This window comes from Eurosta solidaginis, chromosome 1 (genome assembly GCF_040869045.1).
Source record: "Eurosta solidaginis isolate ZX-2024a chromosome 1, ASM4086904v1, whole genome shotgun sequence".
Lineage (NCBI taxonomy): Eukaryota > Metazoa > Arthropoda > Insecta > Diptera > Tephritidae > Eurosta > Eurosta solidaginis.
Window position 1 is genome coordinate 118761266 of NC_090319.1, and position 18003 is coordinate 118779268.

The window sequence follows — 18003 nt, forward strand, 5'->3', positions numbered from 1 at the left end:
GCTATCATGTCACGTCTTCGATTTCTCAACATCCTTTCTTGCTTACGCTTTGACAATTCTTCTAATCGAAAAGAAAAATTTCCAAACGATCCATTAGCAGCAATTTCAGAAGTCTTTAATAAAATTATTGAGAATTGTAAAAAGAGTTATTCCATAGGCACTCACTCCTGCATTGACGAAGTGCTAGTGCCATTCCGTGGCAGGTGTAAGTTTAAAGTTTATATGCCACAGAAACCGACAAAGTATGGAATATAAATAATGGCTTTAACAGATGCACGTACAAACTACCTTTTAAATGCCTATATTTATTTTGGAAAGAACTCAGATGGCTTAAACCTTTCAAACTCCGAAAAAGGCTTGCAGTTCCTACTCAATCGGTATTGAAATTATGCAGTGTAATAGAAGGGAGTAACAGGAACATCACTGCCGATAATTCAATTTTTACAAGTGCTAAAAGAACCTAAACTTACTTATTTGGGTACTTTTAGACAGAATAAAAAGGAAATTACTGCAGAATTTTTGCCACACAAAAAAGACCCGTTGAAAGTTCAATATACGGGTTTACGAAAACATTACGCTTTTATCTTATGTACCCAGAAAAATCGATCCGTCATCCTAATTTTTTCGATCCATCATCATAAGGCAAATAATCCAATAACCAATAAGCCGGAAATGATTACCGATTACAATAACACTAAAGGAGGAGTTGACGAGCTCGATAAAAAGTGTTATATTTACCCATGTAGTCGCCGTACACGACGCACAGTGGTGCCTCTGCCGTTAAATCATGGCAAAAATCAAAAAAATCATAAAAGCGTTCGCTAAATCTAATACATGTTTCTAATAGAGAATTCTCCTGGGATCAAGAATATACAACTCTTTTTTCACAGAAAATTATAGTTTACCAGGTAGAGCCGCTCAAAATTGACCAATTTTCAACATTGGGAAAAATTTTAAATTTTTCTTTTTTTCGTTGTATTTAAAATGGTTTTGTGAGTAAAGAGTGCGGCCGGTTGTCGTTTTCTTGTATACTATTAAAGACAATTTAATTTAGGATTGAAACAAAAAAAAATTGTTTTTTTTTTTTGGTAAAAGTTGGCGGATATACCTGTTTTTCGAAATGCCTATTTTTTAAGCCCTTTTTAAAATTTTGATGGAAAAAATAAAAAAATGTTAAAATATGTGCTCCGTCAATTTAACAGTAGTTATTTGTGAAATATTCAGTTACCTAAATTCATAAAGTCTACCTGCGTCCAGCTGCAACTTCACTTTTTACATCAAATAAAGTTAAACAACCTTGGGCATAAATACGTGCCTGAGCAGGTATATATAATTCAAGCCGTAAGGTCGTTTTTGTTATTGGAACTTGTTAACAACATACGTTTTTTTTAGTTACGAATTGTATGCTTGAAATTAGTTTCAATAATTTGAGTAGGTATATAAAGCTATCCATCAAACAATGCACATTATCATTCGTCTTTTGGAGATTAAGGAACTAAGTATTCTGTTTACTTAAATAAAGTGAATAGTATTTTTAAATATAGATCACAGTTTAATATTTAGTCAGATACACTCGAAGCCAATTGTAATATGTATCTAGAAAACTCGAAACTATTTGCGGTGTTTAAATCTACAAAGTCAGGACGGGACATCGTTGAGGCTATTATGAGAGAATTAGCGAGTGAAACAAGCATTAAAGAAAAGGAAGGCCTGGAAGAAAAAATTGGTTTACAATACATTATGATAGAAAGAAAATGGAAGAACGTCTATCGTAACAATTCAAAATTTCTAAGTAAGCATGAAAAGTGGCTAGCTGACAAAACTTTTTTGGACGAAGAAACGCCAGCACGTCAACCAATTCAACTAGAGGGAGACCAACAAAACCCATAGAAGAGTGTTCTACCTACGCAAGAAAAAGGAAGCTGTCTGATACCACAAAGCTATGGCCACGACTCATCTTTCAGAAGCACTGGCTATTAAATATAAAAAAGACGAAGAAAACGTGAAGTCTCATATAACAGAAGCAGTTGCGGTAGCAAGTCCAATGCGACTGATGAGGATCAAAAACATCATTCCCACACCACCAAATGCGCTACCTAGGAAATACACTCCCGAAAAAGCTTTTGGCTCGGTTTAACGAAGAAAAAATATATTATATTGCGTAAGTCATTACCGCAACGTAATGCCGATATTTTACCTGGATACAAAAAAATTGCTCAAGCCAAGAAAGAAGCAGTTCCTCTAAGTCCCAAAATAACCGAAGTATCAGCTGAAATTGAGCTACAAAACCTAATTGATCATACGTCTACATGACTCCTTCAAAGTTTTACTGAAGAAAAGTTGAAATCACTGCCAAAGGAGCTAGCCTTGATAAATAAGTGGGGCTGTGATGGATCATCAGGACAAAGCGCAAATAAACAAAGAATAAATGTAGACGATGACCCAATTACAGATAGTAATATGTTTATGGCTTCTGTTGTTCCATTACGACTAAAAGATGAAGCTTCAGAATATTGGACAAATCCACATCCGTCAGCAACTATATTGTGCCGCCCGATATTATTTAAATACGAGAAGGAGTCTTCGGAACTCATAATAGCTACAGTGAGTGATATAATAAATCAAATTGCCAAATTAGAACCAACAATAATTGAAATTGAAGTTCCCCTCTTCTTGTTACTACAGTAAAGCATGATTTTCTTCTACCAATGGTCGATGGAAAAGTTTTGAACTTAATAACAAATACGACATCTACAATGAAATATCCAATTTGTAAGAAGAGCCAAAAGGACTTTGAAAATCTTGATGATTCAATAACTGACGAACTAAATTATAAGTATGGAATATCTCCTTTGCATGCTAGGATAAGACGTATGTAATTTGTTTTGAAGCTGGCTTATACATTACCACAACAAGGAGAACTTTTCGACAACAATACAACATGTAAGGAGAAACAAAACAGGAGAAAAAAATAATTCAGGATGCATTCTATAAAGAGATTGGTCTTAGAGCTGACTGTCCAAACTATGGATATGGAAATACCAATGATGGTAACTCCTCAAGAAGATTTTTTGAAAACGATGAAGTGACTGCTGCATAACGAGTTGATAGAGATATTGTGAAAAGATTGGGAGTAATTTTAAATATTTTAAACTGCCATGAACCAGTTAATGGACCCAAATTTGGAGAATATGCATCTAAAACTACAGAGATGCTGCATCAAAAGTATCCTGAGAGGAAACTTACACCAACGGTACATACAATTTTAGCACATGGAAAAGATTTAATAGAGTACCAGTGCTTACCATTAGGAGATTTGTCTGAAGAAGCTCAAGATGTTAGCTATCTCTTCTGATCCAGTCATATCATCTATGAGGTATGTAAGAACACAAAAAGATCTTACAGAGGCGTATAGCTCAGAAATTGTTGCTTTGTTAGATATATGTTCCAGTGACGATGACTATGTTAAGATAAAATAAGTTTCTCATTTCTTATCACAACAATGAAAAACAGATTTACTAATCAATTTTGTTACTTTATTGAAAAATAAGATATATATGTACAAGTTAATTTTTTATTTCAAATAAAAGAATTAATTAATTTAGTAATTTATAAATATATACTTTTCGTTATTGCATTTCTCTAAAGTTTATGAAATTTATTTTAAAGCTTAGGCATTTCGCCTTCAAACGAGTATTAAATTTTTATAGAAAACAATACGTCTATCGACTTTGGTAAAAATTGGTTAAGCGGTTACTAAGATCAAACTTTTTAATTTAAATGGGCAGTGCCACTCCCCTTTTCCAAAATTCGTTGGCTGTTAATATTGAGCTCAAATAAAATTTCATTGAACCACTTTCAATAACTTTTAGTTATTAATAAAATACATATTTGGCTTGTAAATTAAAAAAAAAACATGTAAAATTTTACGATGAATTTTGAAGCACCTTGTTATTGTGGCACCAAAAACGGATATTTAAGTTTTATAAGAGTATTGCCATTTAAAAGAAACAATATGTCTATCGATTTTGGTAGTTATTGATTACGTGACTACTTAGATACAACTTTTTATCATAAGTGGGAAGTGCCACGCTATCTTATCAAAATCATTATATTATCTTATTTAATACTTAAATACGTCATTATAAGACAAATCTCATTTTATTTTTTTTATTTTTTACTAAAAACATTTTGTTTTTGCATTTTTCTAAAAAATTTTCGTAATTGGTGTAAATTTAACCACACATCATCATTAGTGGAATCTTTTCATAGATGAGTTCTACGATGACGAAATTTATGATGATGCAAGCGACTTTGGTGACGAGGCTGTTGATCAAAATTTTGTATCTGAAATGGATAATAAGGAAGAAATAGAGGAAGCCTCTTCTGAAGGAGAAGTGCAAAATGTTGACGGCATTGAACCGAACGAAGTTGAAGTAAGTAATAATAATTCTGAACGTGCTTACTACTACGGAAAAAATCGTTTTAAGTGGCCCGCCAAAGAACCACATCGATCTAATAGAACTCCCTTACATAATATTGTAAGGCTTCCGAATTCAGTTGGTGGCAAACGCTGTCTAGATGGACAAGGAAATATGATGTTTCAATATTGATCGCAGTTTTTTTATGAAGATGTCGAAAATATAATCATTGAACACACCAATAGAAAACTAGCATCAAAGTTTGAGTATACAAATTCACTTGAAGCGAAACGTTGGGATTAAATTGAATTCCGGACATGTTTAGGCCTATTTATTCAGCTGTTTCTAAATCTAATCGAGAATCCACAGAACTAATGTTTGTCACTGATGGAACCGTTAGAGATATTTTTAGGGCTATCATGTCACGTCTTCGATTTCTCAACATCCTTTCTTGCTTACGCTTTGACAATTCTTCTAATCGAAAAGAAAAATTTCCAAACGATCCATTAGCAGCAATTTCAGAAGTCTTTAATAAAATTATTGAGAATTGTAAAAAGAGTTATTCCATAGGCACTCACTCCTGCATTGACGAAGTGCTAGTGCCATTCCGTGGCAGGTGTAAGTTTAAAGTTTATATGCCACAGAAACCGACAAAGTATGGAATATAAATAATGGCTTTAACAGATGCACGTACAAACTACCTTTTAAATGCCTATATTTATTTTGGAAAGAACTCAGATGGCTTAAACCTTTCAAACTCCGAAAAAGGCTTGCAGTTCCTACTCAATCGGTATTGAAATTATGCAGTGTAATAGAAGGGAGTAACAGGAACATCACTGCCGATAATTCAATTTTTACAAGTGCTAAAAGAACCTAAACTTACTTATTTGGGTACTTTTAGACAGAATAAAAAGGAAATTACTGCAGAATTTTTGCCACACAAAAAAGACCCGTTGAAAGTTCAATATACGGGTTTACGAAAACATTACGCTTTTATCTTATGTACCCAGAAAAATCGATCCGTCATCCTAATTTTTTCGATCCATCATCATAAGGCAAATAATCCAATAACCAATAAGCCGGAAATGATTACCGATTACAATAACACTAAAGGAGGAGTTGACGAGCTCGATAAAAAGTGTTATATTTACCCATGTAGTCGCCGTACACGACGCACAGTGGTGCCTCTGCCGTTAAATCATGGCAAAAATCAAAAAAATCATAAAAGCGTTCGCTAAATCTAATACATGTTTCTAATAGAGAATTCTCCTGGGATCAAGAATATACAACTCTTTTTTCACAGAAAATTATAGTTTACCAGGTAGAGCCGCTCAAAATTGACCAATTTTCAACATTGGGAAAAATTTTAAATTTTTCTTTTTTTCGTTGTATTTAAAATGGTTTTGTGAGTAAAGAGTGCGGCCGGTTGTCGTTTTCTTGTATACTATTAAAGACAATTTAATTTAGGATTGAAACAAAAAAAAAATTGTTTTTTTTTTTTGGTAAAAGTTGGCGGATATACCTGTTTTTCGAAATGCCTATTTTTTAAGCCCTTTTTAAAATTTTGATGGAAAAAATAAAAAAATGTTAAAATATGTGCTCCGTCAAATTAACAGTAGTTATTTGTGAAATATTCAGTTACCTAAATTCATAAAGTCTACCTGCGTCCAGCTGCAACTTCACTTTTTACATCAAATAAAGTTAAACAACCTTGGGCATAAATACGTGCCTGAGCAGGTATATATAATTCAGGCCGTAAGGTCGTTTTTGTTATTGGAACTTGTTAACAACATACGTTTTTTTTAGTTACGAATTGTATGCTTGAAATTAATTTCAATAATTTGAGTAGGTATATAAAGCTATCCATCAAACAATGCACATTATCATTCGTCTTTTGGAGATTAAGGAACTAAGTATTCTGTTTACTTAAATAAAGTGAATAGTATTTTTAAATATAGATCACAGTTTAATATTTAGTCAGATACACTCGAAGCCAATTGTAATATGTATCTAGAAAACTCGAAACTATTTGCGGTGTTTAAATCTACAAAGTCAGGACGGGACATCGTTGAGGCTATTATGAGAGAATTAGCGAGTGAAACAAGCATTAAAGAAAAGGAAGGCCTGGAAGAAAAAATTGGTTTACATTACATTATGATAGAAAGAAAATGGAAGAACGTCTATCGTAACAATTCAAAATTTCTAAGTAAGCATGAAAAGTGGCTAGCTGACAAAACTTTTTTGGACGAAGAAACGCCAGCACGTCAACCAATTCAACTAGAGGGAGACCAACAAAACCCATAGAAGAGTGTTTTACCTACGCAAGAAAAAGGAAGCTGTCTGATACCACAAAGCTATGGCCACGACTCATCTTTCAGAAGCACTGGCTATTAAATATAAAAAAGACGAAGAAAACGTGAAGTCTCATATAACAGAAGCAGTTGCGGTAGCAAGTCCAATGCGACTGATGAGGATCAAAAACATCATTCCCACACCACCAAATGCGCTACCTAGGAAATACACTCCCTTTTGGCTCGGTTTAACGAAGAAAAAATATATTATATTGCGTAAGTCATTACCGCAACGTAATGCCGATATTTTACCTGGATACAAAAAAATTGCTCAAGCCAAGAAAGAAGCAGTTCCTCTAAGTCCCAAAATAACCGAAGTATCAGCTGAAATTGAGCTACAAAACCTAATTGATCATACGTCTACATGACTCCTTCAAAGTTTTACTGAAGAAAAGTTGAAATCACTGCCAAAGGAGCTAGCCTTGATAAATAAGTGGGGCTGTGATGGATCATCAGGACAAAGCGCAAATAAACAAAGAATAAATGTAGACGATGACCCAATTACAGATAGTAATATGTTTATGGCTTCTGTTGTTCCATTACGACTAAAAGATGAAGCTTCAGAATATTGGACAAATCCACATCCGTCAGCAACTATATTGTGCCGCCCGATATTATTTAAATACGAGAAGGAGTCTTCGGAACTCATAATAGCTACAGTGAGTGATATAAAAAATCAAATTGCCAAATTAGAACCAACAATAATTGAAATTGAAGTTCCCCTCTTCTTGTTACTACAGTAAAGCATGATTTTCTTCTACCAATGGTCGATGGAAAAGTTTTGAACTTAATAACAAATACGACATCTACAATGAAATATCCAATTTGTAAGAAGAGCCAAAAGGACTTTGAAAATCTTGATGATTCAATAACTGACGAACTAAATTATAAGTATGGAATATATCCTTTGCATGCTAGGATAAGACGTATGTAATTTGTTTTGAAGCTGGCTTATACATTACCACAACAAGGAGAACTTTTCGACAACAATACAACATGTAAGGAGAAACAAAACAGGAGAAAAAAAATAATTCAGGATGCATTCTATAAAGAGATTGGTCTTAGAGCTGACTGTCCAAACTATGGATATGGAAATACAAATGATGGTAACTCCTCAAGAAGATTTTTTGAAAACGATGAAGTGACTGCTGCATAACGAGTTGATAGAGATATTGTGAAAAGATTGGGAGTAATTTTAAATATTTTAAACTGCCATGAACCAGTTAATGGACCCAAATTTGGAGAATATGCATCTAAAACTAAAGAGATGCTGCATCAAAAGTATCCTGAGAAGAAACTTACACCAACGGTACATACAATTTTAGCACATGGAAAAGATTTAATAGAGTACCAGTGCTTACCATTAGGAGATTTGTCTGAAGAAGCTCAAGATGTTAGCTATCTCTTCTGATCCAGTCATATCATCTATGAGGTATGTAAGAACACAAAAAGATCTTACAGAGGCGTATAGCTCAGAAATTGTTGCTTTGTTAGATATATGTTCCAGTGACGATGACTATGTTAAGATAAAGTAAGTTTCTCATTTCTCATCACAACAATGAAAAACAGATTTACTAATCAATTTTGTTACTTTATTGAAAAATAAGATATATATGTACAAGTTAATTTTTTATTTCAAATAAAAGAATTAATTAATTTAGTAATTTATAAATATATACTTTTCGTTATTGCATTTCTCTAAAGTTTATGAAATTTATTTTAAAGCTTAGGCATTTCGCCTTCAAACGAGTATTAAATTTTTATAGAAAACAATACGTCTATCGACTTTGGTAAAAATTGGTTAAGCGGTTACTAAGATCAAACTTTTTAATTTAAATGGGCAGTGCCACTCCCCTTTTCCAAAATTCGTTGGCTGTTAATATTGAGCTCAAATAAAATTTCATTGAACCACTTTCAATAACTTTTAGTTATTAATAAAATACATATTTGGCTTGTAAATTAAAAAAAAAACATGTAAAATTTTACGATGAATTTTGAAGCACCTTGTTATTGTGGCACCAAAAACGGATATTTGAGTTTTATAAGAGTATTGCCATTTAAAAGAAACAATATGTCTATCGATTTTGGTAGTTATTGATTACGTGACTACTTAGATACAACTTTTTATCATAAGTGGGAAGTGCCACGCTATCTTATCAAAATCATTATATTATCTTATTTAATACTTAAATACGTCATTATAAGACAAATCTCATTTTATTTTTTTTATTTTTTACTAAAAACATTTTGTTTTTGCATTTTTCTAAAAAATTTTCGATTTTGACGAATTTTTTTGAATCACCCTGTGTCTGTGACATTCTGAGCTTTACACAATAAAACTACAAATAATTAGCTTTCATTTGCATTTTAAATTTTTAAAAATCTTCATTGGTTCAAAAGTTATGATTTTTGAAAAGAAAAAACTCAAAAGGCGCCACTGTGCGACGTTGGCCGTTAACTGTATACTTCAGGCTAGTCGATATAAGTGCAGTTAATGCATATATTTTGAATCAGTCTTCTCGTAACTACCATGAGATTTCAAGAGCCAATTTTTTAAAAACCCTTGCTAGAAATTTAATCGTTCCGCATTTACAGAGAAGAGAACACAACAAAAGGTTAACTTGCTCTTTACGTGATATGATTCATATTATATTGGGTTCCGGTTCTCTTCGAGAGCCTCTCATGGAAAATGCTATGTCAAGTCAAAACAAATCAAGCAAATTATGTTACATATGTCCTAATAAATTAAAAAAAAACAACACACTCTTGTCTAAACTGTAAAAAACCAATGTGCATGGGTTGTAGTAAACGCTTGTGTATCAACTGTACGAATACTGGATATGATGAGTAGCATAAATATTATGTAATATACTGATTGTTATTTTTTTAACTTAAAGAGATTTAAGACATATGCCATTTTTTTTTAATTATATGTTTTGGCATGTGAAAAAATTACGTTTAGTTTTCCGTTAAGTTTTTATTTATTTTCTTTATGGATATGTTAAGAGCAACTATATATTTTGCTTGTGTAGAATAGGACATTATAATAAACTACCAATTTTTCTAACAACACTACAAAGTTTTGTATTTTTCTTTCAAAATACTATAGCTCGAAACAATTCATAGGTTTTTTTCAATATGCAACCATTATAGTAAGAAAATCGATAATTATTTTAAATAAATGAAGTGGTGTCATATTTGCTACCACCTCCACATATATGTTGACAAATTTCACCTCGTAAGTTAAAGGTTTATGGCACGTATCTATATCACCATTATAGATATGTTAGTCCTAAGTACGAACATTTAAAAAATATTGCGAATGGTCCTGGTGCGTTTCTTTTTGTTAAGCCCTCCACAAACTTTCAAAACCAAAGTCGAATAAAATCGTCTCGTGTCTGCGTTAACCTCGTATCTACAATAGAACAATTTTTCAGAAACTAAACAAAACGTTTGTTCTTCTTTAGTAAAAGAAAGTTAACTACTTAAATACTTTTTCGTTTTATTGCAATTGACAGCTAGCCCCTTAATCTTGTTGGTTCCTAAAAATGTAAAAGCTTATTTTGTTAGTTACGAGTTTTCTGCCTGCATATCTTGGTGCATGAAAACAACAGATACGAGGTTGCTGCATACTTAGTCTACAATTTCTGTGCAAATAAAGAGTATATTTATTTTACTTCAAAATATAGTTTTATTCACTAAAAACAGAAACAAATTAGTTCAACATAACTTAATCGAGACTTAATTTAATTTATATGTACTTCACAACCAAAAGTTTAATTTCTTCTTCTACCTTTGTCATGAGTAATTAGACATAGCTTAAATTGTCATAGAAGCTGTGATAACACTGTACCACGAATTTCAACTTTTTCTCTTTACCTGAAACGCCGTTATGAAATTCGTATGTAAAATCACCCCCTGATTTCGAAAATTGAGTTCATTTTTGATTCTATGGTACCATTTTTGAGATATTTGTAATTTACCGTTATTCGAAAAAACCAAAAAGATGGCTCCCTTTAATTACATATATCTCACGAACGGGTCAAGCAATTGCAAAAAAGTTTACAGAATCGGAAAAACACGATAACATTTCCTATAAATGCATAATAAATAAAAATAAGAATAAATGTAAGGCGCGATAACCTCCGAAGAGATCTAAGGCCGAGCTTCTCTTCCAATTTACGTCGTGCTCCTCTTGATTTTCCCTACAAATTGGCCGGACGGGACCTACATGTTTTATGCCAACTTCGAACGGTATCTGCAAGACAGATGAGTTTTCACTGAGAGCTTTTCATGGCAGAAATACACTCGGAGCGCTTGCCAGACACTGCCGAGGGGCGACCCCGCTTAGAAAAAGTTTCTCATAATTAAAAACCTTATTTCTAAAATTTTGATGTTGCTTTGCCCGGGGGTTGAACCCGGGGCATACGGTGTGGTTGGCGGAGCACGCTACCATCACACCACGGTGACCACCATAAATGCATAATACATTGTTTTTTGCTCAACAAGACAGTTTTCGAGATATTAGCTTATCATTTCAGATTTTTGTTTTTTTTTATGAAAAAATATGAAAAAAATTACTTTTAGCGAGGGCAGCATTCCAAAACTACAACTTATATATTTTTTTGTTTCTTTACGTAAAGTTCTGTTTAATTAGAAAAAATATAAGCTATCACCGAAGAAAATCGATGCAAAAATACGTAAGTTATAAGCGATCAAATAAAAATACCCAGGTTGCGCAACTTCAATGTATGTATACATACATATGGGGTATTCCATCCAATTTCGACCAATTTTGAACCCGACCCCTTTAGAATTGGCTGAAAGTTTTTCTTCTTTTTCTAGCTTACGAAAGACGTTTTTCAAATTTTTTCATCCAACTCAAAAAAAGTTATGAATTTAAAAAAAAACACCGTTTTTGTTTTCAAAATGCTATAACTTTTAAACTTTCAGCCAATTCTAAATGGGTCGGGTTCAAAATTGGTCGAAATGGGATGGAATACCCCATATATTAAAGGTATAAAGTGCAAATGGGATATTATCCGGATAAACGAATAACACCATAACAATGATAATATTTTTTCTTTAAATAAATCAAATAGTACTTTTAATACTCGTATTGTTTTATAGTAGGTAGAGTGGTTGCATCGAAAGGAAGAGTGGTTGGGTTCGAAACCTGCGGTAGGCATGTAGTTATAAACATGTATTTCCGTCTCTTATGGTTAAGTATGCAGGTAGATTTTCAAAATTATAAGACACAGAAAATTTTTAAAGCCTATATCTAAAGCAGGTAGTATTTTCTTTTCCCGTCTTCATATAAAAAGGAACCTTTCTGTCTAGGTAAGATTTGATTTTTTCAATTTTATTCTTGTTCCGAGTATAAATATGAGTTAATGCGCCTTGAAACTTCATAGCATCTGCAAGGCTCGCCGGAGATAGTTCAGTTCATAAGTCAAATTTAAAAACCGTGATTTATTAAAAAAAATAAAATGAGTAAAAGGACGCGAGAATTTGAGTGTAATAACGATCCAGATATGTTCTGTTTCATGTGTGGCCAATATACTATCATAAGGCGACGACGAGTGTTCTCAGATCATATCAAAACTTTATACTCCAAGTATTTTGGCAGTGAGTCTAAAAATGCTGAAAAACCATGGACACCGAACACTTTGTGTACATCGTGTCGAGTAGAATTGATTCAGTCGGAATCTGGACAACAAATAAAATTTGATACACCAATGATATGGAGAGAACCTACTTGCCATTCACAAGAGTGTTATATTTGTCAAACAAAAGTACTTGGCGTTGTAAGATCAAGAAGAGTAACCTATGCCAGCGTACCTACAGTGACATTACCAGTACTACTGCGGATCCAGTTCCATTGTCAACAGTAATATTTGAGTGCGGGAATCAAGTTGTACTGAATTTCGGGAAACAGGAGAAACGTTCTGTCACAAGCACAACTTAATGATTAGATAAAAGATTTGGAACTATCCAAGGAAAAGGCCGAGATCCACACTTCTCGTATGCAACAATTTAAATTTGTGTCATCCGACGTTAAGGTGATATATTGTAGAACTCGTCACGAACCATTTTCCAAACACTATACCAAGAAAGACAGTATATGCTGCTGCAACGACATTCCTGGTTTATTCAAAGACTTTGGTCAAACATATGATTCAAAAGAGTGGCGATTGTTCATAAACAGCAATAAACTGAGTTTGAAGGCTGTATTATTTCATATTGGTAACAAAAAGCCTTCTATCCCGATCGCACATGCATTATATATAAAGGAAACCTACGAGGAAATGCAAAAACTACTCAAATTTATCAAATATGAAGAGCATGATTGGAAAATATGTTCTGATCTCAAAGTCGTTGCAATGCTATGCGGTCTACAAAGTGGCTACACCAAGCACTGCTGCTTCCTCTGCAAGTGGGATAGCCGAGCTCGTATGGACCACTGCGTCAGAAAGGATTGGCCGGAAAGGGCAAAGGTTAACGTTGGTGTGGATAACATCAAATACACCCCTCTTGTCAAGAAAGAGAAAATCATACTTCCACCCTTACACATCACGCTATGAGACCGAGCTTGAAAAAATTTGTTAAGGCTTTGGACAAAGAAGGCGAAGCATTCGACTATTTGAAAACAACTTTTCCAGATATTTCTCAAGCCAAGATAAAGGAAGGTATTTTGTTGGGCCACAAATAAAAAAGTTGATCAACAATAATAAATTCAAAGAACTACTGTCATCAGCTGAGGCAGCAGCGTGGGAATCCTTTGAAAAAGTCGTTGCTTCTTTTCTCGGTAGACACAAAAGCCCTAATTACGAGCAGATAGTGAACGACTTAATCAATAATTATGCGAAAATGAGTAAATATTAAAGGCTTATTAAAATTAATTTCCCAAAATTCTATAACTTGTTTACTAACTAATATTTTCTTTCCAGGCGTAAATATGTCTTTAAAAATTCACTTTCTGCACTCACATTTGGGCTTTTTTCCGGCAAATCTTGGCGACGAAAGTGACGAACATGGCGAAAGGTTTTTTCAACAAATGAAATTAATTGAGAATCGATATCAAGGATTCTGGGACGTCGCAATGATGGGTAATTACTGCTGGTTTCTCATAAGAGAAACCGATCCTAAACTGAATAAGCGTCAAAGTAGAACACATAATTATTTCGACTACATAGTAAAATCAAATTAAGATAAAGATTGTTAGAATATAGTATAAACATAAATAAATTTAAAAAAAGTTAAAAATATGAGTAATTTCATTCAAAAATTGAACTTTTAACTAAATAGAAACAGACCATAGCTAGATATTTCACTCTTCTTTATACCATACATACGTTTTGAGGTATACGTTGAAATTGCGCAACCTGGGTATTTTTATTTGATCGCTTATAACTTACGTTGTTTTGCATCGATTTTCTTCAGTGATAGCTTGTCTTTTTTCTAATTAAACAGAGCTTTACGAAAAGAAAAAATATCTGGAAAAACAGTTTTGGTTTTGGAATGCTGCCCTCGCAAATAGTAATTTTTTCATATTTTTTTCATAAAAAAAAACAAAATTTTGAAATGATAAGCTAATATCTCGAAAACTATTTGGTTGAACAAAAAATAATGTATGATGCATTTATAGCAAATTTTATCGTGTTTTTGATTCTGTAAACTTTTTTACAATTGCTTGACACGTTCGTGAGATATACGTAATTAAAGGGAGCCATCTTTTTGGTTTTTTCGAATAACGGTAAATTGCAAATATCTCAAAAACGGTACCATAAAATCAAAAATGAACTCAATTTTGGAAATCAGGGGGTGATTTTACATACGAATTTCATAACGGCGTCTCTGGTAAATTTTGGCCGTCGACCAGTGTAATCCAGAGAAATTAACTTTTTCATGCTTTGTTGATCTTTATATTTCCTAATTTGTATTGGTAATGAGTTAGAATAAAGAGGCAAAATATTTTTAGATATATCAATGTTTGGTTTTCTTTGAGCGGACATATTCCAATCATTGTCATAATCCAATTTGAAGTACATACCAGAAGAATTATATTTTAAGCATTTTAAATCTGTTACTTGGGGATCGTCTGCGTTAATACCTGGTCTTATCGATTTGTAAAATTGTACTCCAGAAAAGTTTTTGAATAATTTTTGATCAATATAGAACACTTTATACGGCTTTGAGGTTCTAGCGTCTGTCACAATCCGAACGAAATCAGCAGGAACATACATTTCTTTTGATTTCTTTTTCCTTTCGATCATTGAGTGTACTGAGTCACATTCCATCTGAGTATGACCAACAGTTAAATATTTCTGATAAATGGTCGTGTTATATTTCATCGAAATTAATTGCAATGCATTGGCCAATGTAACATTTCGGTTTTGGGCACTGCAACCATCACTAAATAAAACTGTTGGAATGCTCAGATCACAATGATGCTCTAAAACGTTTGAAACACAAGAAGCAAAAACATTTGAATCTGCTCCCTCTTCTCCCTCGTGCAAATGTGGCAAAAAACTTCAGCCGTTTTCAAATTAAAAAATGTAAATTGATCTATGGCAAGCTTTTGCTTAAAATACGTAGATGATGCTGCAATTAAAGGCACTAATTGAACGACTTGTACGTCCACGGTGAATGCATTTATTTCATTTCTTAAGGCTCTTTCCTTATCCTTGTCCTCATCCACCCGCCCCTTATTTTTATTTACAATGTGGAGCTCATATATGTTTTGATCGATATTGCCGTTCTTAAAACTAAAACAAATGTCACACTAATCTTTTTTGGGCTTAAATATGCCAATGTTGAGAGAATGTGTAACTTTAAGAAATGGTAAATAAGAGGACTTTTCGTTTAGTGGGATATTTTTATCTTTGATATATTGTTCGTAAGCTTTAAAAATTTCTTTATAAGTGCTGAAAGTGAGGTCGACATACTGTTTGTCTGTTTTTTGTCTACAATAATGAGACTCCATCTTGGGAAGGCTTTGTATGAAATCTTTCATATGCTTTTCTTTTGCGGATAAATTTTTTGGTTGTTTTGCTTCTTGACAGGGCACACCGTAATCATTACACTTCCCAATCCACTTACTTACAGTACAATCTCCCAAGCTAAGGGTATTTAAGAACATCATTTTGCAAACTGGTACCTTTTCATTTCCGAATTTTAACATATATTTGATTTACCTATTCCGCCTTGAGGAGCTACTAGATTTAGTTGTACGTCGAGCTACGGGATGCTCTTCTATTAGGTTGGAAATCAACACTATCCGCTGCCCCCATGTCATATTTTTCCAAAATGAAGTAAACAATTCTTTCCTGCTCGCCTCTGACACTTAATTGCATTTGAAATATTTACTCCTCTCACACTTTATACACATTGATTACAGCCGGTTTTAAGAGCACGTTTCTTTCTTTTATGTTTTCCCATTACCTCACCTTTAATTTTTTTTTTTTTTGTGCTGTAGTACGCTTTTCCTTGCGCTCTGGCTTTTCTGGCTAAGTTTTTCTCCCGTTTATCTGATTTTTCTTGCCCTTTCTTCCTATTTTTTCTTGTGATCACACCTGAACTTTCATCTACCTCGTTTCTTTGCATATGGCAATCGGTTGAGTCGCTAAAGTATGTAGTTGTAATTGGTTCAGAATTGTATATAGACACCTGGTCGGAATTTTTCTCACTGTCCAAAACGTTGTGGCAATCTTTTTCAACAAATCTTCCGGTTTTCTCATCTAGAATAAAGCCTGCGTGGTCTAGAGGTATTCTATCACTTTCAATAAATTAAACTCACCCTTGACTTCATCCAGGCTTAATACTTGTTAACCGTCCATCGAGTTTTGTGTCTAATTATAATTTAAAATATAACTAATGGCGAAATTTAATTAATTAAATGGTTTATCTTACGGGCTGTTCTATCATTACAAATAAAGGATCTAAATTTTCTTTGAAATTTTCCTTACTTGACATTTTTAGTCTGTATGTATAATATACGCGTCTACTAAAATAAATTAAATTTAGGTTAGAACAATTTACACGCATCTAATTATGACAAAATGTACATACATATGGGGTATTCCATCCCATTTCGACCAATTTTGAACCCGACCCCTTTAGAATTGGCTGAAAGTTTTTTTTCTTTTTCTAGCTTACGAAAGTCGTTTTTCAGAAGTTTTTCAAATTTGTGTTGTGAATTTAAAAAAAAACACCGTTTTTGTTTTCAAAATGCTATAACTTTTTCAAATATTGACCGTTTGGGATCTTTTTTTTTGTTTTTTTTATTTGTTTTTAAATGTACTTTTCGGAAAAAATTCAAAAAAATGTTTAAAGTTTTTTTTTAATTTTTCAGTTTTTCTAGATTTTTCGAATTTCGCCCTATTTTTCTCATAAAAAACCTCAATCAATTCTGCAATCATCCCCACTAATCCCGGAGTGGGCCAAGAATTTTATTTTTTTTTTTTATTTAATTGAAAGAAAAAAACTTTAAAATTTTTTTTGTATTTTTTCCGAAAAGAACATTTCAAAACATATTTAAAAAAAAAAAATGATCCCAAACGGTCAATTTTTGAAAAAGTTATAGCATTTAAAAAAAAAACACCGTTTTCCAACTCAAAATAAGTTTTAAATATTTTGAAAAAAAACTGTGTTTTTTTTCAAAATGCTATAACTTTTTCAAGAATTGAAAAATATGTTTTTAAATGTACTTTTCGGAAAAAATACAAAAAAAATGTTTAAGTTTTTTTTTTTTCAATTAAATAAAAATTTGATAATTTTGATTGAGCTTTAGGCCAGATTATTGAATAAAACTTCTTTTTTAGTAGTATTCAAAATATATTTATTTTTCGATATTTCGACTTCAATCTGAAGTCATCATCAAGAATCTACGAAAAGAAAACAATTAACATTTTTAAACATACATTTCCGTTGCAAAAATACGACTTACACATATGGATATGTATGATCGACTGAACAGAAATTATTACAACATAATTTTAGTAAAAACAAAAGAGCGAAAAATATAAATAAAGATAAATCAAAACTCCCGCGAATTAAAAAAAAAACACCGTTTTCCAACTCAAAATAAGTTTTAAATATTTTGAAAAAAAACTGTGTTTTTTTTTCAAAATGCTATAACTTTTTCAAGAATTGAAAAATATGTTTTTAAATGTACTTTTCGGAAAAAATACAAAAAAAATGTTTAAGTTTTTTTTTTCAATTAAATAAAA

At 32.5% G+C, this 18003-nt stretch overlaps 1 pseudogene; it reads right to left on the reverse strand.

The window, feature by feature from the left end:
* LOC137237706 (vacuolar protein sorting-associated protein 41 homolog) overlaps nucleotides 1–16750 on the reverse strand; it is a 148270-nt pseudogene extending 131520 nt beyond the window's left edge.
* Nucleotides 16751–18003: the final 1253 nt, after the last annotated feature.